This window comes from Stenella coeruleoalba (genome assembly GCF_951394435.1).
Source record: "Stenella coeruleoalba genome assembly, chromosome: 21".
Classification (NCBI taxonomy): Eukaryota; Metazoa; Chordata; class Mammalia; order Artiodactyla; family Delphinidae; genus Stenella; species Stenella coeruleoalba.
The window spans coordinates 6,777,028-6,803,490 of record NC_137167.1 but is presented as its reverse complement, the minus strand read 5'-3'; the positions used below and the strand labels follow the sequence as shown (position 1 = coordinate 6,803,490).

The 26,463-nt window shown below is 40.5% G+C and overlaps 1 protein-coding gene across 5 annotated transcripts in view; it reads right to left on the bottom strand.

Annotated features, from left to right (window-relative positions):
• Positions 1-25,134, bottom strand: part of NSD3 (nuclear receptor binding SET domain protein 3) — a 108,225-nt gene extending 83,091 nt beyond the window's left edge. For 4 of the 5 annotated variants that reach the window (XM_079908952.1, XM_079908954.1, XM_079908955.1 and 1 more), the window contains exon 1: positions 20,473-20,608. The gene's annotated coding sequence lies outside the window, so the exon portion shown is untranslated. Of the gene's footprint in view, positions 1-20,472; positions 20,609-25,088 lie in introns of those variants that run through there. The other variant, XM_079908953.1, reaches the window with a different exon arrangement.
• Positions 25,135-26,463: the final 1,329 nt, after the last annotated feature.

The window sequence follows — 26,463 nt, the reverse complement described above, 5'->3', positions numbered from 1 at the left end:
ATATATATGTGTTAGCATACAGTATTTGTTTTTCTCTTTCTGACTTACTTCACTCTGTATGACAGACTCTAGGTCCATCCACCTCACTACAAATAACTCAGTTTCATTCCTTTTTATGGCTGAGTAATATTCCATTGTATATATGTGCCACATCTTCTTTATCCATTCATCTGTCGATGGACACTTCGGTTGCTTCCATGTCCTGGCTATTGTAAATAGAGCTGCAATGAACATTTTGGTACATGACTCTTTTTGAATTATGGTTTTCTCAGGGTATATGCCCAGTAGTGGGATTGCTGGGTCATATGGTAGTTCTATTTTTAGTTTTTTGAGGAACGTACATACTGTTCTCCATAGTGGCTGTTGTCCTACTTTCTCAAAGACACAGTAGTATTCCTACAGAATGCCCTGTAATCTATTAATTTTACTCAATTTAAATAAGAATGCTGTCACAAAAAGCTACATATTGTATTATTCCATTTATATGAAATGTCCAGAACAGGCAAATCCATAGACACAGAAAGCAGAGCAGTGGCTGCCAGGAGCTGCGAGGAGGAAGGAATGGAAGCTAACTGCTAGTGGGTATGGGATCTCTTTTTGGGTGATGAAAATGTTCTGGAATTAGTGGCTGGTTGCACAACCTTGTGAATATAATAAAAACCGCAGAACTGTACCGTTTAAAAAGGTGAACTGTATCTCAAAAAAAAAAAAAAGGAATGTCTAGAAGAAATCAAGAAAGTATTTGCGTATGTTTCTCAACAATGAAGTCTACAATACCTATACAAAGATTTACTGGTTTCAACACACATGTACACTGTACTTAAAATATGGGGCTTCCCTGGTGGCGCAGTGGTTGAGAGTCTGCCTGCCGATGCAGGGGACACGGGTTCGTGCCCCGGTCTGGGAAGATCCCACATGCCGCGGAGCGGCTGGGCCCATGTGCCATGGCCGTTGAGCCTGCGCGTCCGGAGCCTGTGCTCCGCAACGGGAGAGGCCACAACAGTGAGAGGCCCACATACCGCAAAAATAAATAAATAAATAAATAAAATTTTAAAAAACAAAAAGCTCTACACTTATTAAGTAAGCTACAGCAATTAAAAGGTGAGGTACTGGCAAAGAGACAATGAAACAGACTAAGATCCGAGACACAGACCCAAGTCGATACGGGAATTTGGCATGTAACAGAAGAATCACTGCAGATGAGTGAAGAAAGGATAGAATATTTAAAGAATGGTACTGGGACAACTGTTTATCCATATAGAAAAAAAATTAGATCCTCACCATGTAATATAGCAGCTCCAGGTGGATTAAAGACCAGATATAAAAAGTAAAACTTAAAAAATTTTTAAGGAAAAACATAAAACGGAAGTAGATCATTATGAACTCAAGGTGGGGAAGGATTTCTTAAACAATATATAAACAGTAAAAAACACATTGATGAATAAAAGCAACAATATTTTTTTTAAAAAACTGTATACCACAAGATCACACAAACAAGTGAGAGGGCAATTCTCCAGACTGCAATGCATTAAAACAAAGCTGGGTTCTACCCTCCAACCTTCTGCCAACTTTCCTCAGTTCTTGCTATGTTCACTGGCTGTGCCTTATCATCTCATCTGAATTAGAGTAACAACTTCAAACTGCTCTTCCTGCTTTCAGAGTTGTCCACCTCCAATCTACCCTCTCTACCACTGACAGTTCTTAAAAAGAAAACAACCGTTTCCCCCTACCCCCAAATTTAATAACCTCCCATGGCTCTCCATGCCTTAGGATAAACTCCTCAAAGCAAAAGGTCTCTCTTGATTTGGCCCCTGCCTACCTGTCCAGCCTCCCCTCCTCCTGTTTCTGCTTTCCCACTTTGCCTTCCACCATTCTATCATTTCCTCTCTCATCAACCACTTAGCTTTTGTACAGATGCGTTAAAATACTCCAAGAAGCTTTCCCAGACCACCCCTCACCCACCCTCTGAAGTCCCTGATAGCATCCTACCTATACTCTACCACAGCACTAATATATCACAGAGGACCATCCTGACCTAAATGACGGGTGTGTGTGTGTGTGCGTGTAAGCGAACATGATCTCAAAACATCTGTGTGAGAAATAAGAATAAAATACTTGATTATATCCATTCTGGATACCAGCTGCTGTCTGTTAATTGCCCTCTGTGGGCTGAGACAATGTTGGGCGGAAGTTCATGCCAGCTCCTCCTTCCTTCCCATTCTGCTGCTACTACAATAGGAAGGAGACCAAAAGTTACAGCCAGGTTGTCCCCACCCCAACCTATACAGGCTCCTCTAATAAAGCACATATTTATTGAGCACCTACTACATGCCAGACATCGCACTAAGCACTAAAGTCACAGAGATGAAAATTCAGACGTGGTTCCTGGAATTATACAGTTGCATTATTACCGGAGAGAGAAAAGCAATAAAGGGAACGTGCTGGAGATGAGGCTCAGTAATACGCATTTATTCATTTCATATCGAGTGCCTGTATTATGTTTAGTCCTAAGTACTAGAGATAAAAGATGAGCAAGACAGAGTCCCTGTGGACAGAAGGGACAAGTGCCCTGGATGACAAAGGAAAACATCCAAGGTTGAGGAGCTGGGGGATGTGGGACAGAGAGAGGATGCAGGGGACCTGAGACATTTCCAAGTATAGGAAACAAAAGGTCCTAACCTGTGGAAGGGAGGGGAACTCCTTTACAAAGACCTATATTAACCATCACCTAAAATGGTTAAGAACTTCCTTGGCTTCTTAGTTTCACATCTTCTAAATGATCTAGATTATATATTTCTTGATATGTTGCAAAACCAAATTACAAGAATTTGATGAAAGCACACGACATAATTCAGGGGTATAAAAACAACTTACATGCCAGAGAATATGGCAAGACTGGAAGTTTATGATGAGGACATGGGACTGCTTCATCTCTGAAACCCAGCCAACTACAGTGGCTAGCACATTATCAATAAACAGATTGATCACAAACAGAAAGGAGTATTGCAGTAAGGAGCCACAGGATTAGATTAACAATGTGAGTATTTTAACATGAGCTCATAATTGTTAAGTAACTAGTGTTACTGAAATACCACAGGTGTTTGTTAGCAGCATGCATTTAGAACTGACTGTACAGATTTACTTTTTCCCTCCTAAAAAGATCATGAATAAAGCTGGGAAGTAGCTGCACAAAACCAAACAAGCAGCAGGTAATCAGGTCACTAAGAGGAAACAGAACAAAATGAAATTTCCCCCTATTATTTTTAAACTTTTTCAAAAGTTTAGTATGTAATCTTACTATATATTTTATCAAGTAACCTTTTCATCAGAATTAGAGTAGAAGATATTTTATTAAGTGCTGGAAATTCAGAGTATAAACACATCACAAAAAAAGAGTCACTGGCTGACAAGAAATGTATTTACCTAACCATATTTAATTCGAAGCTCACTACCATGAATCTAATAATTCTACAGGCATACATAAACTATTAACAGGGACTTCCCTAGTGGTTCAGTGGTTAAGACTCCGCCTTCCAATGCAGGGGGCATGGGTTCGATCCCTGGTTAGAGAATTAAGGTCCCACATGCTGCAAGGTGTGGTCAAAAAAAAAAAAAAAACACATTTAAACTATTAACATATTAGGGTTCATATTTTCCAAAACAGTAGTTATATTATGAAATGAAGCTCTTTCGTTCAGTGTATAAAAATGCAATCATTACTAATGGGATTAAGAGAAACTGTCACAACATTATCACTGTTGAGCATAACACATGATAAGAAGAATATAAAACTCTAATGAGTTTCTAATAAAATGACTTCCCTTTTTTGAATCATTTATAGCCTAATACAAAACCTGTACTAAACACAAAATCAGTTTATATTAGAATGCCAACCTGTATTTGAGGCAACTTTGAGTAACTTCAGCATTCAGAGAATTGCCAAATGTGTTCAGATTTCTGAAGTTCATATTTATCTTTAATTTCCAAAGCAAAGGGTAGCAGTGCCTCTTTGGTCATGGAAAAACCAACCAGCCAACAAAACAAAACTATTTCACTTCTAGCAAAGGTACTGGGTACTTTTATGTTTTGCTCACTGCTGTAACCCTAATCCCCCAGTACTGTAAGGGAATGAAAAAGGCTGTTAAATGAATACAGGAATGGCAGAAAAGACAAGCGGAAATTAGAACCACTATTTTACTGAATGCTCATTTCCATCCAAGTAATGAAGACAGAAGAAAATGTGTTTTGGCTCTCAAACTACAGTCAAAAGTACAGCCCCAAATCACAGCATTAGTATATGCTGTAACAGGACTTCAACTCCATAATCTAAAATTATGCAGATAATTTCAGTGTGGACCTCATCAAATCTCTGTGTTGTTATACTAACCTCTAAAATTACTAACATTTCCCAAGAGCCAGATATGAGTTACCAAATCAAATTTGGTTTTTAGTATCTGGACTTTACATAACCCACTGATCAAGAAGTGATCCAAAACTCAAATACATGACTGAGAATCAGACTAGGAAGGCAACACACTTATCAATGAGTTCACACTCTTAAACAACGTTTTTGAACCCTGGCACTACTAACACTTGTTGAGGAAGGCTGTCATGAGCATTCAAGATGTTTAGCAGCGGGCTTCCCTGGTGGCGCAGTGGTTGGGAGTCCGCCTGCCGATGCAGGGGACACGGGTTCGTGCCCCGGTCCGGGAGGATCCCACATGCCGCGGAGCGGCTGGGCCCGTGAGCCATGGCTGCTGAGCCTGCGCGTCCGGAGCCTGTGCTCCGCTACGGGAGAGGCCACAACAGTGAGAGGCCCGCGTACCGCAAAAAAAAAAAAAAAAAAAAAGATATTTAGCAGCATCCTGGCCTCTACGCACTAGATGCCAGTAGTACCACCTGCCAGTAATAATAAAGGATGTCTCTAGACATTGCCAAATGTTCCCTGGAGGGCAAAATCGCCCTAGGGTTGAGAACTACTGCCCTAAAAGGATGTTCACCAAAATGGAAATGCTTACTATAGTCTGTTCTCTCTTGCTTTGCCTTTTACTTCTCTGTAGATTCTATAATGAACATATAAAAATGTTAATATGTCTCTTCAAAAGAAAAAATACAATTCATTAATTACAAATCAAGAAAATGCTCATATTTATTCGGCTTCTATCCTATTTTTCAATGACTAATACACACAGATGTTTTCCTGAATATGCCATATTTCTCAGTATTCAAAAGGTTAAACAAAAGAACCTGCAACAACTCAGAATAGATCCAGATTTTAATCTGTATAAGAATCTCTCTAAAATTTCAAACAAAAAATACTTTAAACATGTTTCAAGTAAAATAATATAATTTACTGAGGACTTACAATGTGATGTTCCAAGTGCTTTACAAGTATTATCTCATTTAATCGTCAGAAAACTCCTGCAAAATGGATACTAGTATCTCCATTTTACAAATGGGGAAACTGAAAGACAGACAGGTTAGGTGGCCTGTCCAAGGTCACACATAAAGTAAGGGGTAGAGCCAGGAGTCAAATCCAGGCAGTCTTGCTTCATGACTTGCACCCTTTACCACATGCTACACTGTCACTGACCACTGAACCACTTTTCTGTCATGTCTGTATTAATTCAGAAAGGCAACCATTACTGCTTCAGAAAACATCCCTACAATTAACAAAGCCAGCATCTTCAACTTGTAAAGAGGCTGTGATGGACAGAATAATGACCCCCCACCAAATACCCACATCCTAATCCCTAGAACCCGTGAACATGTTACCTGATGTGGCAAAAGGGACTTTGCAGATCTGATTAAGTCAAGGATCTTACAATGGAGAGATTATTCTGGATTATCCAGGTGGGCCCAGTATAATCACTAGGATACTTACAAGAGAAAAAGGGATGGAGAAGAGTCAGAGAGAGATCTGAAGATGCTCTGCGCTGGCTTTGAATATAAGAGGAAGGGGACCATAAGCCAGGGAACGCAGGCACCTACAGAAGGTGGAAAAGGCAGGGAACAGATTCTCCTCGAGAACCTCCAGAAGGAATGCAGCCCTGCTCATACCTAGATCTTAGCCCAGAGAGACCCATGTTGGCCTTATAACATCCAGAACTATAAGATAATAAATTTGTATTGTTTAAAATTTTGCTGTGTTTAAGCCACTAAGTTTGACATCATTTGTTAGAGAGGCAAAAGGAAACTAATATAGAGTCTTCTCTAACAGCATTTCTAAACACTCCCTTGTCTTCATTAGTTCTAGTAACATCCCTATAGAACCTAGGACAGGAAGGAGGAGAATTCCCTTAGCTTCCTTAACCTAAGATGTGGGGAACGTGAAACAGAAAGAGCACTTTTTTTTTTTTTTTTTTTTGCAGTACGCGGGCTTTTCACTGCTGTGGCCTCTCCCGTTGCGGAGCACAGGCTCCCGACGCGCAGGCTCAGCGGCCATGGCTCACGGACCCAGCCGCTCCGCGGCATGTGGGATCTTCCTGGACCAGGGCACGAACCCGTGTCCTCTGCATCAGCAGGCGGACTCTCAACCACTATGTCACCAGGGAAGCCCCAGAAAGAGCACTTTTAAAGGTCTTACCCCATGACAACATGAATAGTCCTATCTATGGCTACAAATATGCTAATGTGGCCTACAACCTGTCCCTGGACAGCCAGGAAAGCCATCAGCCTGCAATTGCTCAGAGGACGCTGCTGTCACCTTTTACGCTGCAGAAGAGAAGTACGTGATTTCTTCCCGTTTTGTTGGCAGTCACTCCTGCTTTCTATGCTCTGGAGTTAACTTTCATTCTAGTTGGAGATGTGATACAAACAGCGATGTGGCAGCAAAGCCAACACCACGCATGACACAATAACGTTATGGGTCTTTTTATTACTAAAATACTTACTGTATCTTTCCATTTCTGACAACTAAAATCTCTGGGCCACACTGGATTCTGTGGCTGATTTTCACAAAAATATGTGGTGGGTGTGGAGAAAACTCGCAGTAGTAAAGACAGCACTATGGTTAAGAACCATTTTTTAAAGTCTGTTAATTTAAACATATGATAGCCACAGTTAATAAAGAAAAGCCCCTTGCAGCCATCCCAAAGAACTCTACTGAGTCAACATTTTTTATAATGAATAACCTCTAACTGGAAGTTTATTTTGTAAAGGTGAATAATGTATAAGTTCCCTAAATAAAAAGACTGATTCATATCTCAAAACATTAACTATTTACAACTATGTATAGGAATAGATGAGTAAAAATAAAACCCTTTCCACACTTATCATGTTGGCATTTAAATATCAGAAATTAAATGACCTAATTTACTGCATGAGAACATTTGATCTCTGACTACTCACAGATAACTCAAACCACTATCAGTTAAATACCGCTTTTATCAGGTAAAGTGCCTATGTCTGCTACACAGTGATGTCCATTCATAGATGACAAGTCAAAACAACACACTGGAAAACTAGGATTTGGCAGTTCTCTCTGTTCTGACCAATGGCATACAAATAAATGACTTCGAGTAAATCCCTTAATCTCTAAAAGGTTACAAAATGAGGCTGAATACTCAAAAACCGATGATGGCAATATTTTCTCATTTGTTTTTCCATTTTGTCAACTCTATGATTTTTTAAATAAATTTATTTATTTATTTTTGGCTGCGTTGGCTCTCTGTTGCTGCGCGTGGGCTTTCTCTAGTTGTGGCGAGCGAGAGCTACTCTTCATTGCGGTGCGCGGGCTTCTCATTGCGGCGGCTTCTCTTGTTGCAGAACACGGGCTCTAGTCATGTGGGCTTTGGTAGTTGTGGCACGTGGGCTCAGTAGTTGTGGCTCGCTGGCTCTAGAGCGCAGGGTCAGTAGTTGTGGCGCATGGGCTTAGCTGCTCCACGGCATGTGGGATCTTCCTGGACCAGGGTTCGAACCCGTGTCCCCTGCATTGGCAGGTGGATTCTAAACCACTGCGCCACCAGGGAGGTCCCAACTTTATGATGTTTTATGTGGAGAGCATTTATTTAGTACATACGTGCATGCCTGGACAAAAGTTTGTCTATTTTTAAAGTAAGAGTTCCCACAGAAATGTTTCTATACAGACTCATTCTAAACTAATCGCCATAAATTACCCATATCAACACTACCAAGATAATCAAAAGCCGGGCCTCACCTTGCCTGTTCCCAGACTCTAAGTGGTTTGTTATTCCAGATATATATCTAATTCCTCACAAAGTCCTTTTTTTGTTTTGTTTGTGACACAGTTCATTACTGAACACCAACTATGTACCAGGCCCTATTCTAGATCCTGGGAAATCAAAGGAAATATGATTCTGATCTCATAGAGCTTAAATAAACATGAAAATTTCAGAAAACGATAAGCTACTATAAAACAGGGTAATAGGACACAGTGACTGGGGGTCTGGATTGTTATAAAACGGACTAATGGAATCCGAACCAGGAACTAATCATATAGAGAGATTAGAGGAAGCCACGTGAAGAGGTGATCATCAGACATATCTTTTATTTCCTTTCAAGTTCTCTTTGTTTCAGAGGCTTCTGAGATTATAGTAAAAATATTTAAATAATAGTCAAGCATTCCAAGTAATATAAAAAGTTTAAGATTTCCACATTATTTAACCATAACTACTCTAAAGTACTACTGAAATGAAATCATTTTGTTGGTCAGCAGTACATAGTCTGTTAATAACTGCGTTGATTAAAAGAGTTTTTAAAAATACTTTTATATTTTAAAAAAAGGGCTTCCCTGGTGGCGCAGTGGTTGAGAGTCCGCCTGCCGATGCAGGGGACATGGGTTCGTGCCCTGGTCTAGGAAGGTCCCACATGCCGCGGAGCGGCTGGGCCCATGAGCCATGGCCGCTGAGCCTGCGCATCCGGAGCCTGTGCTCCGCAACGGGAGAGGCCACAACAGTGAGAGGCCTGCGTACCGGGCCTCTCTTAAATATTTTAAAAATATTTAAAATTTGTATATTTTAAAACAATAATCAAATAACTATTACTAAGTTGTTTCCTGTGAATGGATTTATTCATTACCTAAGAGAGTAAGCATTTGGAAAAATGAGATTTTAAAGTCCCAACCCCACAAAAACACAACAAAAGTAATCACAAGAGCAAAGAATGTGAAAATGTCCACTTCTACTTAATTCTTTCCCTTCACTAATAATATCTAAATCTGTGCTAATCACACGTGGCTACTGAATTGTAAACAAATTAAAATTAAATAAAAAATTCAGTTCTCAAGTACACTAGCCACATTTCAAGTGTTCAAAATCCACACATGGTGGGTGGCTACTATACAGGACAGCACAGACACAGGGTATTTCCATCACTGCAGAAAATTCTCTTGGTCAGTGCTGATGTAAATCATTTCTCAAATTTGACCCAAACAAAAACATCCTAAGAAAGCTTATAAAAATAAGGTTAATTATAAACTTTTTAAAGAAATTGGTGAATAGTACCGTATAACTAGACAGAAATCACATATGAGGAAATTTAGCAGACACGTATGCAAGAATAAAATAAGAGTAAGATAAATCGGGGACAAGGAAAAATGCGCTCTGACATTGGTCTTGCAGTCATGAGTCTTGAGTTTTAGCTGTGAGTCTGCCTCTCTGAAGAGATAGACATATTTGGGCTTCTGTTTATAGCCCATAATAGAGGTTAAATCAGGTGATCCGATCACCTGAAATGACCCCAAACAATGGGAAAGTGAGCTGTGATTCCTCCTAGTCACCAGTACATAAATGTAGGGGTTGGATTTGCATTCTGACAAGAACATATGCGATTTTAAAAATTAACTTTAATGTCTTACCTACCCTCTGAACATTATTTAAAGATGTTCGTTATTTGCAATAGCAAACAATTATATGAAATTCACAACCAACACCTATTTGCCTAAATAAGATTGTAGGGGGTAAAGCATGACCACCATATTTCTTTCTACAAAATTCTCTAAGTAATCAAGGTGTATTAGAGAAGTAGCACCTTTTCTTATCATTTTTAATTTTCCTTAGTTTATACCACTAGTAATAGAGTAATACTATTGTTAAAACATAACGGTACTACTAATCTGTTTAACTCTAGTATCATCACCCCAAATATATTCTGAAATTTTCACTTAATAATTTTCCACTAAAATTGTGTTAAGAGAAAGATGATGGTCAAGGACATGAAAATGTCCTGTATAAGGGAGTGACCTATGTGAAATGAAACACAATTAAACACCAAAAAAACCCCTGTCACTAAATACAGTCACACAATTTTCACTTGACTATGATTCTATTAAGTTACACAACATTTTAGGTTGCTTTGTAGTTTTTTTTCTGACTAAACCACATTACTTATTGAACTGCCTTGTACCAATACAAAACTTACTAATAAAACATGCAATTTCCCTTATCTATTTGGTTTAACCTCAAAGTCTTCACTTTGTTCTTGACCACACCCAGCAACAACAGACATGGTATTATGACTGGAAGAAAATTCACATTAAATTATTTTCCAATCCCTTACATCAAGGGACTGGCTCACAGTGAAATTTATGACAAACTAAGTAACTTATATCAGTCATCTTGTTCCATTCACTATGAAATCTAGTAAACTAACAAGTTCATCCACATATTTTCCTTCCTCTTTCCCTAACAAATTTTTAAATTACAGAAAACAGGTTTGAGATTGTTCAAATTTTACTTTCTTTTACCATATCAAGGCAAGGTATCACAGAAATTATAATGTAGTTTTTAAAGTACTAAGCAATTAATTTATCATAATATCTAAAATGATAATTTACTAAGTTTATTTTTCCTATAAAGACCAGGGGTTTTTCTTCTTTTTTTTTTTTTTTGGGTCATCAGGTTTATCACTTTAGTATTTTAGGTTCAATTATATTCAACATTTCATTTTTAAAATAAACAATAAAAGAACATAAGGAACTTCATACTATATTCAAATTTTACATTATCACCTATTTGCTTAATCAGAACATGAAGCGTTGGTGAAGCTAGAGCCATCATGCTTTTGTAATAACAACAGTGGAAGTAAATTTGGACTGGAAAGTTAACTTCATGTTCCTACTTGTAACAGCATGAATTCTCTTTACCAACTGAGAAACACCCATATAACCCATGCAAAGATTCTGCTCAAGCACTAACTAAGATTCAACTTTTAACTTCTATAAAAGTGAGTTTAGGCCAACTGATTCACATCTTCATCGATGAAACATTCGACTAAAGACTAACTCATTTTGCATATGCTATTATTCTTATATTTTTTTAAAAGTCATTTATTATCAGCTACATGCCTGGTCCAGTTCTAGGCACACTCTAGCACTTCTAGTTTAGATCTCTATAATTGCAAAAAGTAGTCATTTTCATCTCCAATTCAGAGGTAAGAATACTGAGCCCCAGTGGTAGAGGTACGGTGGGAGTAAGAACTCGGGTCTCCCTGACACTTGCCCTACACTCCACTGCCCATCAAGTTAAAAAAAAAAAAGTTTTGTTAAATGGCTTAAAGCAAACAGAACAACTTTCAGGGTGAAGGTCAGTTAGAGCAAAGCAAACCTCTCAATAAAAAGAAAGCCATACATTTTATACAATAAGTTTGCTATAGTTAACTACATAGGTATAGCATACTTTCCATAGACATTTCCTAATATAAGGTGCTTCTGAATAAAATCTGAATGAAAAGAAAGGTATTTTATTTTATTTTATTTTATTTTATTTTTTTGCGGTACGCGGGTGTCTCACTGTTGTGGCCTCTCCCATTGCAGAGCACAGGCTCTGGACGCGCAGGCCCAGTGGCCATGGCTCACGGGCCCAGCCGCTCCACGGCATGCGGGATCCTCGCGGACCGGGGCACAAACCCGCATCCCCTGCATCGGCAGGCGGACTCCCAACCACTGCGCCACCAGGGAAGCCCAAAAGAAAGGTATTTTAAACCACATACAACGCTTTCTCAATAAAGGCATCGTGACTGAACGGAAAGATAATTTTATAATTCAAAAAATCTACCTCATCCTTTGTTTTATAAGCTTAAACTTTGTCATGTTTTCTTAACACAAGAATATGAGCATCTTGTTTTCATAAATGACTTTTAAAATCTCCATAGATTGATATAAAGTATATATCATCAATTACAACTCAATAAGGCTGGAAATAAAATTTTTCAAAATAAGTGATAGGAATTATAAAGAAAAAATGTATCACACAAACTGCTGCATTCTTGTATACCTGTACTACACTTTAAAAACCACAAATAAATGCAGTTTTTTAAAATAAAGCCTTTCTGATATTGCTAGGAGTTTAAATTGGTTCAAACCTTGCTGGATATGTTCTAAAATCGACTGTGGTGATGGTGCACAATTCTATGAATATACTAAAAAACACTGCATTGTACATTTTAAATGGGTAACTTGTACGGTATGTGAATTATTTCTCAACGAAACTGTTATTTAAAAAAAAACCTTTCTGGAGAAAATATTGGAAATATGTGTCAAAAACTTTTGTAATGTTCAGACCTGTTAAGTAATTCTACTTTTAGGAATTTATTGTAATCAAATCATTACAGTCATACAACTTTTTAAATATGTAAGAATGTTCATCAAATTTTATCTAAAAATTGCAAACTGCCTAAAACGCCATCAACAGAATAATGGTAAATAGATATGGCACAACCATACAATGAAATTATATATCAGTTTAAAAAATCACATTCTCAAAAAAATTTATTTCACAATAAAGCAGGTTATAAAATAATATTATATACTATTCCAATTTGTAAAAAAAAAATACAGGTATGCATAAGAAAAACACTGGAAAGATACAGAACAAAATGTTAACTGTAGTTGTTTCCAGTTGGTAGGATTTCAGGTGATTTTAACCTTCTTTATATCTCACTGGTGTTCAATTTCTCTACAGTAAACTACCCTTTCATAACTTAAACATAATAAATGTTATTTTAAAACTACCAGCCACTTTGGAAAGTACAAATTTTCCATTAAAAATTAAAAACTAATAGTGCTGGGGGTAGTGGTGGTGGTGGGATGAATTGGGAGATTGGGAATGACATGTATACACTAATATGTATCAAATAGATAACTAATAAGAACCTGCTGTATAAAAATAAATTTTAAAAAAGATTCTATAAGAAAAAACCTAATAGGGCTATCAGCATTTCTTAGGGGTACTGTGTGTGTGGACCTATATGCATATGGATGTAATACCTTAATTAAGACCTTAACCTCAACACCCTAATTCTATGACACAATAAAATAAATTCTAATGATCAAGGCTAAATTGTACAGGTGATAACAACACAGAAAGCATGAGATGATCAAAAGTATATTAACCCTACTTCATATACAAAGCCAAATTACCTACTTTAGGTTTAAAAAACTATTACATTAAATTATGTGTGTTTCCACATCTAGGAAAACTCAACATATACAGTCATTTCAAGATTTAAAATAATTATTTCTCATCCTTGCAGGAGAAAAAAATAGCAAGGGATGTATTTAACCTTCACCCAGAATAAAAAAGAACAACATTCTATTGGAATTTTAGGTGAAGCATAGCATGAAGTTTCTCACCACAATCAAATATGAAATACCATATTGCAAGATATTTGGATCCAGCAGAGATCAAGAAAAACACAGACAGCTTAAAGTAACAAAATTATAATAGCCAAATAAAGGCTTTAATTTATGTATGCACATGTGTTCTTAAAATGTCCTTCTTAAAGTCCACATTGCAGAGTTTTATGCAAATAATCTGTATTCATCAGGTAGTCAGAGGGGAAAAATAATTTAACTTTGGGACTTCCCTGGTGGCGTAGTGGTTAAGAATCCACCTGCCAATGCAGGGGACACGGGTTCGAGCCCTGGTCCGGGAAGATCCCACATGCCACAGAGCAACTAAGCCCACGCGTCACAACTACTTAGCCTGCGCTCTAGAGCCTGTGACCCACAACTACTGAGGCCGTACACCACAACTACGGAAGCCCGCGTGCCTAGTGCCCGTGCTCCGCAACAAGAGAAGCCACCGCAATAAGAAGCCCATGCACCACAACAAAGAGTAGCCCCCGCTCTCCACAACAAGAGAAAGCCCACGCGCAGCAATGAAGACCCAACGCAGCCAAAAATGAACAAATAAATAAATAATAAAATTTTTTAAAATTCTCAAAAAAATTCAACTGTTTTCTGCTATCAAAATCCTCCAAAGTCAACATTTAACTTTTCCATACATATAAGAAAATATGTCTAGAAAGTCAGGGAAGCACATTAAAGTAGGTTTCTCCAGTTAAAAAAGAAATCTGGTTCACCTAGCCAAGATGCAGACAAGGTAAGAATCAAGAGGCGCCAAGGATGGAAGAGTCAACATAGATTGCCACTGTTCAGGTTAATACTTTTTCTAATGGTTACATTAATGTGAAAGCAAGAGAGTCAAACTAGTTTTTGTAAATAAGATACTTAAGTTAGGTATCAGGCACAGATACAGGCAAATCTGACATTTCCTAAGCAAAAGCCATTCTTAGAGTCTGCACATAAATCTAAAACCAGTAGTCACTGAATCCTACCAAAAACTGCATCAGAGATGAACTCTGAAGAAACAGCTTTATGCAACATGGCACGATTCTTGTAGGATTCAGCATTACTTTTTGTTTCACATTCATTAGTAAAGCACCAAGATTTCAAATGACTAAATGACTACACTAAATGTTAGGAAACTTTTTTTAATTGCCTAGATAACCCTTTTGATAACAACAAATAAAAACTGGCGATTCAGTTTTTACCTGTGCTGACTCCTCATGGTTATTAATTTTTCAGCTTTCTTTTCAGCACAGTGTTATCCCTCAAGTCCAACTACCACCAAGACAATACCACTTAAACCAATGAGACTGTCTCTGCAGCTTTTCTTACAGGGCATATTACCTGGGTGGTGACTACATGATGTTTGTTTTCTAATTATTTGTTTATACCGTACATTTAGGTTTTACGCTTTTATCTTTATATGTCATGTTTTACAAAAGTCTTTAAAATGCACTTTAAAAAGTCTTTGCTTGTTTGTTTGTTTTTTATGTACAGCTTTCTTAAGACTCCACAGCTAAGAGATGTGAGTAACACAAGACTCACTAGACACAATACCGTCTTGGCTACAGCCAAAATGCCAGTAGGCAAGCCTCCACATGAGATTTCCTAATCTTTTGAATCTCAAATAAATTTGATAAACTAAATTTTATTTTACCCACAAAATCCCAGGAAGCCACACATTTCTTAAATTTAAAATACCTACTTATTTAAATTGAGTTAAATAATTATTGTGCTTTCCAACTTCACACACACACACACACACACACACACACACACAAGTTATTGTGCTGGAATTCTATCAAACATCTCAGAAGAGATCACGTAAAACAAAGTATTGTTAGATAATAATATTCATATATGTATATGGTTAAAATGGAAACTATATGAATATAAATTTGTAAAATTTTCCTATTCACTCTCTCAATATAGTTCTAAATCTAGATGAAAGAGGGACATAGTAGAAAAAGAATTCTCATTGTAGATCAGTCAATGATAACACAGATTCACATTTAAAATTTAAGAATAAGCCAAGAATCATTTATCAAAGAGCTTTTCAAATGCAAAATTTTGTCAATAAGCAGATGTACTTTAGAAGTAACAAAACACATCTATCTAGTAAAAACTGAACATTCTCTAAATCACAAAATTTTAAATATGCCTTTTTCCTTCTTTTCATGCCACCCTGTACTAGCACAACATAATACATAAGTGTTTAAAAGTACTTATTAAGTACTTAGTAAGGTCAACAATAAAAACAAAATGAAAAACCTCTGAGTATTTAAAAAATGTGTTAGGTAGTCGTAGTATAATCAGTTTCTTAAATTTATATTTATATTTATTAAAAGATTAGCCTGCAGAAATAAAGCTCACCATTCATTTAAAAACTCAAATGCGGGCTTCCCTGGTGGCGCGGTGGTTGAGAGTCTGCCTGCCGATGCAGGGGACACGGGTTCGTGCCCCGGTCCGGGAAGATCCCACATGCCGCGGAGCGGCTAGGCCTGTGAGCTATGGCCGCTGAGCCTGTGCGTCCGGAGCCTGTGCTCCGCAACGGGAGAGGCCACAAACAGTGAGAGGCCCGCGTACCGCAAAAAAAAAAAAAAAAAAAAAAAAAAACTCAAATGCTGGACATGTTATTTATTAACACATGAATAAATCATCTTAGTTGCTCTTTCAAAAAATAATAGACTCCTATTTTTTTTTTTGGTAAAACTAAAAACAGCAATGCACCAAAATAGATTTTATGGATAGATACCAAATTCTAAACCTTTTTAAAGCTTTAATGATTTTAATTTTTTAAGTGTCTAAAACAGACTTTTTGTTTTAAAGGAATTCAATGAATAAGTATCCACGGTTACGAATTTTCTTCTTGATAGTAAAAAATAATTAAAAATAATCAGTGATGCCTAAGATTTTTTTAAAACTTGTTTTCAATTAGGTATTCTTTCCAAGTTCTTTTCCAGGACCATGATAGACCTCTTATTTTTTTATTTCATTGATAATTTTGTTAAAACAGGAAAAATTCTGCCAAAACCACTTCATTACCCAAAATACAAACTTCAAGATACCTGGACAAGAGTCATTTATGCATGTAAAATTATTTTGTATAAACGCTATATGTACAACATGGTGAACAAAGTATGGAAAAAGAGAAGCAAGAGCCTTTACCTCACTGCAACTTAATCCCCTTGTGCTCATTATACTAACCATGCCTAACCTTGAGTATTCCCCCTCACCTTGAGCTTTCACAGAATGCACAAATACTTCCACAATAATAAAGTAATGTGATGTGGTATAAAGAGTCAAGTGACAGGTTTTTCACCAAAGCCTTGGACTTAACTTCTCTGGTCTCAGTGATTTCTCTTGTAAAATAAAGTAGTTGGACTATATCTCTTCTATTTAAATAGGCTGTTAGGAACTTAATTCAGGCCCTGCTACATTACTTGTAATAGCAAAAGCTTGTTAACAACTTAATGTTAATATTAATCAATATTTCAAACAATGGAATACTATATGACCCTTAAAAAAAAGAAAGCTGTAGGTCCATATGTGCTTGTTTGAAAGGATGTCCCAGGTAGCCTACTAAAACAAAAAAGCAAAATGCAAACTGTGTGATAGAATTTGTATGTATTTTAAGACAGATGTACGTACATACGTACAGAAATTTTCTAGGACACCCAAGAAACTTCAAAATGGTTGTCAGTGGAGAACAGAGTGTTAACTTTTTTTTAAACCTCTTATAGTCTTTTATAATATTTCAAAAAAAATTAAATAATGAACGTGTATTATTTTTATGAATCTTTACAAGAAAATAAAAGTAAAGGTCTGCTGATCAGGTTTTATAATTAGAAAAGACCTGGGTTCGTATACTGGCTTTGCTGTTTACCATCTGTGTGTTATTAAGGTGTTTAACCTCAGTCTCTCCATCTGTAAAAAAGGAGTTAACAGTACTAACCCTCCCACAACTGTTGAGAGGATGAAGGGAAATCATCCATATAAGACATTTAGCGCAGCACACTGTTAGAGGACAACAGCTATTAGTAGCCATTACTAGGCTTATTATAAATATTATTATAAATTCCAGAAATGGAGTGTCTTTTAGAATCAGACAACTGACTAAAGACTTTGGCAATTCATTCAAGGATGACCAATCTCAAAGGCAACCAATTTCCTTTACCCCAAACTCATTCAATCTGATCAGTATAAAAAAGGGCATATCTATTAACTTAAAGTTAAAAAAAAAAAAAGCTATCACAGGTAGCAGGTGAGCTGATGAGAGACATGGTAATCAGAGCACAGTCTGGGTTTTAATTAAGTATCAACTAACTAGAGTAGCCTTCTTCATTACATGTGGATACCTAGCCAGGAGCCAGAATACTCATGACAACTGGGCAGGCGACATTTATCTTTACAAAATGCCGAATATCTAGGAATAAACTTTTTTTTTTAAAGTAATTCAAGCTTTCAAGAGTCTTTTCTTATTTTAATATACAACAATTTCTCATTTTCCTAAAAATTTATGGCACTGATGGTTCATTCACAAATTAATTACAAATAACATGTCAATCAAGTGAGAGATATAAAAATGAAATCTCCATAAAAATAAATCCCAAAAAAGCATACTGAATGGATTTTTTGAGTGGAACTTTTTCTCATAAGATTTTTAAAAATTCAGGCTGAATATTATCAAATCAAAATAAGTTGTATATCTGACCTCTATACTAAAAGTGCTCTCCCAAAGTAACACTCTAACAATATTCAATTTAATTTTGCCAGCAGACCAAGAACACATCCTAAAATTCTATATAACAACTTGAAAGGATGAGGAATTAGGATAGATTAAATCAATATGTAGCACAACTGGTTTGAGTCCATCATATTACAATTTTAACAGGCCTTCCTGGTATTAGAGAACAGTTTCAATACCAATATGACGGATTAAAGTTTGGATTCTCCCAATTACAATAATAAAACAAAAACAAAAGGTCACACACATTTAATCCTTTTCAATATGAAAATAAAATAGGCTCCACTTAGTTCAGCTCCTGTAAGTTTGTTAGTATTTAAAGCTTTAGAATAGTAACTATTTCAAATCACATAAGTAGGTACACTTGAATACATTTGAGAGTTACTGTAGCTTTCCTGAGAGTGACCTGAAGTTCCCACCAAAAAATCCTGGCACCTGAATGACGCTCTGAGCTCTGCATGCCTGCTTCATAGATCACTGCACTGTGCTGAACTGACATTTGGAGATTGTACCGGGCAATTGTATGAAAGCAAAGAGAAAGGATGGAAGAGAGTTTATTTTAAAAAAGAAAACACTTCTTAACACACCCATCACCTATAAGCAAGAGCCATCAGAAACACCATTTTAAAATACACACATTTCTAATTTTCCAACACGCAAACTACAGCAAGCAGATAATGTACCACAGCAGACCTTCCTACCCCTCCTCTCCCCTCACACAGTGCTTTGCCGAGAGCACAAGCCCAAGTAAAATAACCGAGGCAATTTCCTTGTTTACTTAAAGAATTGCAGAAAACATGTTGACTGCTTCTGAGGCTTCTGAAACAAATGAATTTTCAACATTTAAAAGCCTTTTCATGATCATGTTTGAAATAAGAGTAGTAAGGATTCCTTCAGCTAGTAAAAAATATAGTTTTAACTTTATTAAAGGGGTTAAATTTTACACCGCAGTTCATTAGCATGCCTTGTTCGCAACCAGAAAGAAAAGGGGAAGGGGGGGGCAGCAAAACACACAAGATGGAAAACATTACTACCTCCTTTGGTGGTTATGAATAATTTTAAATAACCCCAAGATGTATGGGAAGAGTTCATGAATAGAAAGAAAGGGGGTTAACAATCTGAACTGGCCCCTTCCAGATTCATACTGATGTCGGAGAGAAGAAGGAATTTATTTACACTGCAGTGCCTGGCAGCAAACATGGCTGCCCCTGCCCCCTTTAAATCTGAATAGTCTTCACTCCTCACCAAAACCATCAAATTATGGCCATGTCTCTCTCTGTCTTGCTACCATTACACGAACACACCTCCTCCTCCCTCAAAGCACCTCAAAGCTGTAAAACCCACACCTCCCCATTTCACAACACCATAACCACTAGCTTCTCCATTATCTAGCCTTGAAAGAAAAGGCACAGAATACACACAAATATAGGAACAAAAGGCTTTCCCTTCCTAACACTTTAACAACCCCCTTCCCCTTCTTTTCCTCCCACTCTGTGACGCTTGGTCCATAGTTCTCATCCTTCTCAACATTCAGTAAATTTCCTTCCCGAGCCCGATCCTGGGTCTCCCAGTTCCTGAGTCTATTTCCTATCTTCCTATTGCATCCTGTCTCAAGCATTTCTCATCCCTTTTTCCTAATCCACCTTTTCCTCCACTTCCATTCCCCTCGTGTCTCCCTTGAGGCCCCATCTCTCCACCTAATTCTTTCTCCTTCCCCCAGACTCTCCTAGTTCCCATACTCCACCCCCAAACCTGCCTACTTCTCTGTCCGCCCAGGTCTCTAATCTCCAAACCTAACTCTTCTCCTCTCCCCCTACCCCTCCCCCGTTCCATCTTTATCCCCGCCTCCATCCCACCTCTACTCCCAATTCCCAGCTTAGCGCCACTCCATCCCTTATCCCAATCCTACCTCTCCTGCCCCACCTCCCAATCCCCTCCACATCCCCCGCCTTGCTTCATCCTTCTAGACTCCCCTCGAACCCTTTCAGGCCACCCGCTAGTCCTCCCATCCCTGCTAAGGTCTCTCTCCCTACCCGGGTCCCATCCCTAGGTCGCCCCCTCCTCGCCGTCCCCACCTCAGCGCTTCCTTCCAGAGCGCGCGCACACAAACACACACATACACACGCATTCACTTTACCTTCACTTTGTTCCATTCTAACCCCCCGGCCGTGTCAGTACGATCACAGGAGACACACGGAGGCCCGGAGTAGGGCTGGGGTGCAGGCAGCCGCCGGGGCCGCGGGAGGAGGAGGCGGAACCAAGCTAGGCCGCATGAAATCCCCGGGCTAGATTTCCCCCGCGCCGGACGCCTCTGCCATGGCGGCCGGCACCGAGGAGGGCCACGGCCAGGCCGGGCCGGGCGCGCAGCAAGAGGAGGAAGACTGCGGGCGGTGGGGTGGGCAGCGGAGCCGGAGGGATGGGGGTCGCCGCGCAGCTGCAGCTGCCAGAGACCAGCCCGTGGCTGGCGGCCGGGCTGGGGCAGCAGGGTCGTCGTCGGGGCTCGACTCGGCCTCGCACGCCTCTCCGCGGCGACCAGTGGACAGTCCCCCTCCGCCTCCACCTCCGTCTTGGTCGCCGCCGCCGCCCGCTCCCGCCGCCACAGGCACCGCCACCGCCGCCGCCGCCGCCGCCGCCGCGCACAAAGCCCCCCCCACCCCGACTCTCGGGGCGCCGCCGCCGCCAAATCCTCAGCCGCTCATTGGCCGCTGGCCGCGGCGCCTGCCGGGAAATGCAGTCCGGGGCTCGGGGCGCAGTGGGCTAAAGGAGGAAGAAGCCAGTCGGCGGGCGGAAAGGAGGGGCTGGGGGAGAGCCTGAAACGCCAGCGGCCCGGCGGGGTCTCGACTGGAAGTGAGACCGCAGGCGATAAAGGCGGAGAGACAGAAAGGCACGACGCGGAGGAAAGTGAAAAACAAAACAAAACTAGAAGGCAGGATAGAGGTTGGGCCTGGGAGGCGAAAGTGTGCATGTGCGTGTTCTTTGATGCTTCTAACAGCACATGTCAATCACCTGGTGGGACTGCTTGGGGTGACACTGCGATGCCCTCCCTAGACCTTAGAAATCCCCTACAAACGGGCGCCCGGTTAAGATGAGCGGGAAAGGGGACAGCGATTTCTGTGCCACCCTGGTTGTCTCCCGCCCGACAGTTGTCACAGAGGAGCTCCCTGTCCCACCGGGCTCTGCGTGTGGCAGCGATTTCCGACCGGAGCCTTGGGGGACAGTCTCGGATGGCAGGCTCCTCGGACGCCTCCCTGGCAGGCCCCGGGCCCCACACGCCTGCTTCCTTCTCGCCCCGCGGGCCCGAGGGCTTGTGGGTAACAGGGGGAAGGAAGGCAGAGCCTTCCGCACCCCAACCCAGAGGGACCGGCGGGCTCCCCGCCCGTCACGTGCCGGGCCCTGCGCTGCTCGCGGCTAGACCTGCGCTTTGACGGATGAGGGCGTTTGTCCCAGACAGAGCTCACGTACGCAAGAATGAGAGGACGAAGCGGGAGTCAAGATTCTCTGTAACCCTATATCCCTCCCCATCCTAGGAAATTATGTGAAACAATAGAAGGTACCAGGTACGTGACACAGTAAACTCCTCTTGCAGGAGTGGGCCGATTTGGTGATATTTCCTGGGGCCTGGTGATAATGACTTAGAACGTCGTAGCACAGACATGAAAGTACAAAGGAAACACAGGCAGCGAACAGATGAGGAAACCAATACTCCGTTCTGAGAATAATAAAGTCATATCAGCACTAGACCTTAGACTCTCCATCGACGTTACAGTGCTGTTATCTATTTGGTACCGTTACGGGCAATCCCTGCTACCTTTATCTTTAAATACCACTTAAACAGGAAATTAAAAGATTCCTACAGACCAATTATTTTCATGATTTCTAATTTTGCATTCGTTTAAAACACACACACACACACACACACAACCCTGTTAATAATGCTAAGGATGATATTCAGAATTAAGCATTCCCATTACTGTTAATCATTAACTATTTCTAAATCTATGCTTGTGTGGTTCATATGCTTGTGGTACCAAAAGTTAAAGGAATCAATAAAAGCACAGTTTTGTTTTAAATGTCTTCTCCAAAGGGGGCCACACCACCTGAGCTTATTTCAAATGTTTGATTCTATCTCCTGGAAAGAGAGGTTAAATTGGTCTTTTTTTTCCCTTTCCTATGATCCTTTCTATCTTCATCCTTCTTTCCCACCTTCCTGTATTGACAAGAGTTTAAAATTAAACTTACGTGAAGTAAATGCATAGTCTCTTCCTGCATAACATACACATTGTTAATAATATTTGATTTGGAGCCGTACTTAGGGAAATGGCCATTAAAATAATAATTTACATTTTTAGCATCTAACGAGGTTCAGAGCATGTTTTCTATTCTTCATAGAAAGTGAGCAAAAATTTCATTAAGAAAGCAACCTGGGACTTCCCTGGTGGTGTAGTGGTTAAGAATCCGCCTGCCAATGCAGGGGACACAGATTTGAGCCCTGGCCAGGGAAGATCCCACATGCCGCGGAGCAACTAAGCCCATGTGCCACAACTACTGAGCCTGCGCGCCTAGAGCCCATGCTCTGCAACAAGAGAAGCCACTGCAATGAGAAGCCCATACATCACAACGAAGAGAAGCCCCTGCTCATCACAACTAGAGAAAGCCTGCGCACAGAAACAAGACCCAAAGCAGCCAAAAATAAATTTAAGAAAAGAAAATTTAAAATTTTTTCTAAAAAGAAAGCAATCTAACACAATTCTCAGGACCAAGATTAGGGAGAAAAAAACATTTTTGTTTGTCTTCTGAAGATTATATTAAGAAATGCATTACATGATAAATCACTTATCCTGAAAGTCAAAAAAATCACCCAGCCTGATAAAAGAAGGCAGACATTGTTTTGAACCAATGGATTTCAATAAGAAAGATTCTTAAACCTTCCCTTTTTAAAATGGGATTGCTGACATATGGCCATGGTAGAAAATCTAGCTCATCTTTCAAATACTGGGCTTGGAATCGTTCATCTGGTTTATGAATACTTAATGATTTTCACTGTGCCTGGTTGTAAATGAATACAATGCATGAATAAGAATATTTCCCGGCATAAAATGTCTCCCAGGGAACTGAGAAGAATATTTTTGCATCTTTTATGATCTTTTGCAGAAAAGTACATGTACATGATAGTGCAGTGATTAATTTATGAAATTAATGTGAAAATTATACCTACCTAGCCTTTTAGAGTTCAAAATTTACCATCGGGAATTTTCAGGGAAGGAAAGGTAAAGAGATTTTATAAAGCTTTGTAGATTTTGTTAACTCTCGTAAACATAGAACGTGAAGTGAAACCTTTCGGTCTAAAGTTGGGTATCAGACACGCACAAAGGGCCCTCTAGTGGCCAAACTGAAAAGTTTTGCCTATGTAACAGTGGATCCATTTGGTTATTAGCTAAAAAATGCTTTGTGGATTAAAAGCAGTCTACATTTTTTTAAAAAATGAAATTTTATATACCGCCATCTTTTATTCTTACAAATGTGCAGCCCAGATGAGTAAGGTCTGTGGTCAGTCACATGTTAAGAGAAGTATTCTCCGTGTGAAAGCAATTCCTTCCTGTCATGTTAAAGTAGAGCCACCAAAATTTTGTTTTCCTTCTAGAGCCAGATAAAATGGATGGGTAGAGATAACTGGGGATAGAGTACATTTTTAGATCTTTCACTTTCCCAAGATGGCTCAGTTCCCCATCCTAGGAACTGAAGTGCCCCCAAACCTGCAGTGCCAATGTCATTGCACAGCTCCTATAATATACATTTTAAATGTTATTTGAGAAACGCAAACTACTGAACATAACCAATATCTGTTAAGAGAACATTTATAAAGCAATTTTATTTAGTGGAATTCAGATTTCCATATGAAGATTTCATAGCATTCCAGTTTTTGGCCCTGGATATAGGAGAGGGGATGTTTTCCTCACCATTCCCGCCCTTTCTGCCACTCCCTCCCCTCACTGCTTTCCCCGCCCGCAGTTGCGGAGTTGGAAGGTGGGGGAATATATCAGAGTGATGTAATTGGTGACTCCCAGATAGTCACCATGGCGACTATCAGGCATATTACGCGACTGGTAGGGTAAGGGCTTCTTTAATCCAGCTTCAAGGAAGGGTGTTTTTTTGGGGGGGAGGTGAATCCACAGCCTACAGAGTGTGAACAGGCAGAAAAGCGTCAGTATTGAGCCCCCCAGCATAAACACTCCTTAAACTAAACCCAGTAGAGAAGTCATTTCGCCGGTGAGAAGCAGACCTTGCGGCCCCCTGGGCTGCCATCGCGAGGGACGCCTTAGCGCCCCAGAATCTGAGAGCTCATTGGTGGGTGGTGTCGTCACTCAGAGTGACGTAATGGCTGAGGAAAGAGGTGGAGCCATAGAGAGTTGGCTTCTGGCCCTTCTAGCTGGGGGAGCTGTGGGAGGAGGGGAATTGGGAAGGCGCTGGAGGACTGAGGCAGCAGTTCCGGGGAGCCTGCCGTAGGAAGTAGGGGTGGGCGGGCCAAGTCCTCAGGCTGTTACTTGGTGGACCGCGCCTGCCTGTTTTCCTCCGGAGCCCGCTCCCTCCGCATCCTGCTCCTCCCATCAGCGCCCAGATTTCCAGACAGCTTCGAGGCCCCACCCCGCGCTCTCCTCAGCCCCTGACCTCAGCCCCCCGCCCGCACCCCAACTTTGGGGCTCAGCCTCCATCCCCCCTCTTTCCATGCTTGGCCTCCTCATTTCTTTTCCGTACCCTGTGTCCCGATTCTTCTCGCCTTCCTTCCATACACTTGGATCGCCAAGGCTCTTGGTCCCCGTGCCTGCAACACGCCCGCTCCAAAAAAAACCCAAGACCCCGCCCCCCGCCCCGGGACCCCAGCACAGCAAACACAGCCCAGCAACACACAACGCGCACAAAAGTCACCGGCTGGGGAGGCCGAGAGCGCGTTTTGCCACCGTGACGTCGAGAATCTAAGGCAAGGGTAACGGGGGGAGCCTGGGGCCCGGGCGAGCGGGCGTGGCGGCGCATAAGCGCAGGCGGGGCTCGCCGCCTGGCTCCGCCCCGCTCGCCGCCCGGCCCCGCCCCGCCCCGGTCACGGCCGGGCACTCCTGGGAAGTGGTTGCCCACAGTCCAGGCGACGAGCGCCCGTGGCCCGAGAGCAGATTAACTGCCCGATCGGGTCTGGCCTTCCTCCAGCAGGGGGCCACACGCCCTTGGTCTGGGTGCAGATGTTCCGAAGTATTATTTGAATTCTTGCTCAAAATGTCAGGTCTGTGGTTGAGGTTTCCGTACCGGAGGGATTGCTACTCCTTTCCCAGCTTCAGGAAAGCAGAGTTGACACTGCGAGATAATAAGGCTCTTGCTGCCGTTGGCTGAAGAGCGCCGTAGGATGCAGAAAAATTTTGGTAAAGCTTAAAGGCTTAAAGCTCAGTTTGGGCTCTTTGGAGGGTCACGAGCATAGGAAACCCACTTGAATTACCTCCACTTGAATTATTAGTAGGTGCCATGCATATTTTCATTGCTGAATGAGTACTTTCAATCTTTAAATGTTGGCAGCAGCTTGTCCAAGTATGGAAAAAAGCTAATTGAAAACAAATCCAGGATATTTACTGTCTACCTGTAATTTTAGGCTACAAATAAGCTTGTCTTGATTTCTTAACTACTTGGCAACCGTTCAAGTAAATTACTCAGTACTGTTGACCAGAAATCAAAATGTCTTTGAAGACCATATCACCATCATGAACATCATCGTATTCGAGACCATTTACCATTTCTATTTGTTGGGATCTCAAATAACCATTCTCAAATCCAGGGCTAAGAAAATATTATTCGTGATTGTTGGAAATGCTCTTGAAGGAAATTTTACACCTTGAATAGAATATGCAAATTTTCTTCCCTTGCAATAGTTAAAAACACTTCAATCCTGATATCTGTCTAATTGATTTTTTTCTTTTTCCTTTGGCTGCATTGGGTCTTCCTTGCTGCCTGGTGGCTTTCTATGGTTGCTGCGAGCCGGGGCTACTCTTTGTTGCAGTGTGCGGGCTTCTCATTGCAGTGGTTTCTCTTGTTGCGAGCATGGGCTCTAGGTGCGCGGGCTTCAGTAGTCGTGGCACGCGGGCTCAGTAGT